Source organism: Rutidosis leptorrhynchoides, chromosome 2 (assembly GCF_046630445.1).
Source record: "Rutidosis leptorrhynchoides isolate AG116_Rl617_1_P2 chromosome 2, CSIRO_AGI_Rlap_v1, whole genome shotgun sequence".
NCBI classification, from domain to species: Eukaryota; Viridiplantae; Streptophyta; class Magnoliopsida; order Asterales; family Asteraceae; genus Rutidosis; species Rutidosis leptorrhynchoides.
Genome location: NC_092334.1, coordinates 504736818 through 504739767, shown reverse-complemented (window position 1 = coordinate 504739767; position 2950 = coordinate 504736818). Strand labels below are relative to the sequence as shown.

Sequence of the window (2950 nt, the reverse complement as noted above, 5' to 3'; positions counted from 1 at the left end):
GCGATTGATACATGGGATGTTTTAGTTGAAAAATTTCTTAAACAATTCTTTCCGGCATCTAAAGCCGTAAGACTTCAAGGAGAAATTGATAAGTTCACACAGAAACCAAATGAAACTCTATATGAGGCGTGGACTAGATCTATCTCATGTTATTTCCCTGGACTTTAAAGGGAGAAGCCAAAGATTGGTTAGAATCGTTACCTAAAGGGGCGATTGATACATGGGATGTCTTAGTTGAGAAATTTCTTAAAAGATTCTTTCCGGCATCTAAAGCCGTGAGACTTCAAGGAGAAATTGTTACGTTCACACAAAAGTCAAATGAAACTCTATATGAAGCATGGACAAGATTCGGAAAGTTGTTGAGAGGATGTCCTCAACATGGTTTAGACACTTATCAGATAGTGAAAATATTCTACCAAGGATGCGATGTTGCTACACGAAATGACATCGACACAACAGCTGGTGGTTCCATTATGAAGAAAACCGCAACTGAAGCTCACAAAATTATTGATAACACAGCCTCCCACTCATATGAGTGACATCAAGAAAAAGATATCCTTCGTTCATCTAAAGCGGCTAGAGCCAATTCTAGCCATGACTTTGATTCCATTTCTGCAAAGTTAGATGCTTTCGAGAGACGAATAGAAAAGATGACTAAAGATATTCACGCAATACGAATTAGTTGTGACCAGTGTGGAGGACCACATTTGACAAAAGATTGTCTCAGTATTGAACAAACAATGGAACAAAGAGAGAATGTTTCATACATGAACCAAAGGCCTGGAAATAATTATCAAGGTAATTATCAACCGCCAAGACCAAATTACAATCAAAATCAGAATTATAACCGAAATGTTCCATACAACAACCAACAAGGTCCTAGTAATCAACAAGTATCTAACAATACTTACAACCAGCAAAGACATATTTTTCCAAATAAACCACCACAAATCGATGATAAAAAGCCAAATTTAGAAGACATGATGTCGAAGCTAGTTGAATCTCAAACTCAATTTTTCACATCTCAGAAAAAAACTAATGAACAAAATGCTCAAGCATTTAGAAATCAAAAAGCTTCTATACAAAATTTGGAACAAGAAGTAAATAACCCAGTAAGGTTGATAGGTGAAAGAAAACCAGGGAGTCTACCGAGCGATACAAATGCTAACCCCCGAAATGAATCAGATAAAGCCATTACCATAAGAAGTGGTATTACACTTAAACCCCCTGAAATACCTGTAATTTTTGATGACTATATTCCTACTACACAGGCACCACAGCCTGAGCAAGATAAGGAAAAAGAACCGGTAGTTGAAAATGTTAATGAAGATAACACAGTTAAGGCAAAGCCTTATGTTAGACCATACCAACCACCACTTCCTTACCCGAGTAAAATAAGAAAAGAAAGACTTGAAGCCGAGCATTCCAAATTCTTGGATATGTTTAAACAAATAAATGTCAATCTTCCTTTCATTGATGTGATTTCATGAATGCCAAGATATGCTAAATTCCTGAAAGATCTAATCACAAATAGAAAGAAAATGGAAGAACTCTCGGCTGTTACAATGAATGCTAATTGTTCTGCAGTGCTGTTGAATAAACTACCAGAAAAAATATCAGATCCAGGAAGTTTCACAATTCCATGTTTTCTGGGTAGTCTTAGTTCAATAGAAGCATTGGCAGACTTAGGTGCTAGTATAAATTTAATGCCATATTCATTATACGCTAAACTAGACCTCGGAGAATTGAAACTAATCCGAATAAGCATACAACTAGCAGATCGATCAGTAAAATATCCTAGAGGGATAATTGAGAACATGCTAGTTAAAGTTGGTACTTTAGTATTTCCAGTAGACTTTGTTATTCTGGACATGGAAGAAGATTCTCGAGTTCCTCTTATATTAGGAAGACCATTCTTAAACACGGCTAAAGCAATAATAGACGTGTTTGGTAAGAAACTGACCCTAAGTATAGAGGACGAGAGTGTTACCTTTTCTGTTGATAGAGCCATGCAACAACCGCAATCCGCAGATGATACATGTTATTATGTTCAAACCAAAGATTCACAAGAAGAATTGTTACAAGAATTTCCAGAATTACAAGGAATAGGAGAATGTTCTTTAGGAGAAGGAACTGAACCAATTGATGAAGCTGAAATATTAGCCACACTTATGGCAAATGAATACGAACCAACAACAGAAGAACTTCAAATGCTAAAAGAGGAAGACAGATATCGATACAAATCATCGATAGAAAAACCACCGACATTAGATTTAAAGCCACTTCCAAACCATTTGGAATACGCTTATTTACATGGTGAATATGAATTACCTGTAAAAATATCGTCTTCTCTTACGAAAAATGAGAAATCTCAACTCATTTCTGTAGCGACCCGACCAAATCGTCATTGACGGTGCCGACTACGTAGGTCCCATTGAGTGGTCGTAAGTCTTTAAAATGACGTTTGACCAAAAAAAATGTCGCCTTCATTTCTTACATAAAGATTGTTCCCAAGTTTACAAGAATTGTTCAACCAAAAGTTTCGTTACAAAGTTATAAGTACAAATGAAACCTAGGCGACACAGTTTTAAATAAAGTCAATAGACGCTCCATGTATGCACATATGCTCGACATCCAATGCAAGTATCAAAATAATGAGCGGAAGCATGTTTCACATATCGTTCAAAGACCTGAGAAAAACATAGAAATCTATCAACGAAAACGTTGGTGAAATCATAGGTTTAAGTAAGTAAGTGAGTAAAAGTAAGTCGAACCACAAGATTTGTAACATTGATGAAATAGTAGTACATTCTAAAAGTTAATATTCACGAGCACCCAATTATCAAGGCTTAACATTCCGTCCATTGAACCCCATTAATAGTGCTAGAACAACACTGTTTCTCGAAAATATATTTCATCCGTAGACGGTAGCGAACCGTCCGAGATGAGG

The 2950-nt window shown here is 36.3% G+C and overlaps 1 non-coding gene across 1 annotated transcript; it reads right to left on the bottom strand.

Moving 5' to 3' along the window:
• Positions 1–278: 278 nt before the first annotated feature.
• On the bottom strand, positions 279–385 carry LOC139894807 (small nucleolar RNA R71). Its single transcript, XR_011775289.1, has one exon. It is a non-coding gene; the product is annotated as a small nucleolar RNA R71 (small nucleolar RNA).
• Positions 386–2950: the final 2565 nt, after the last annotated feature.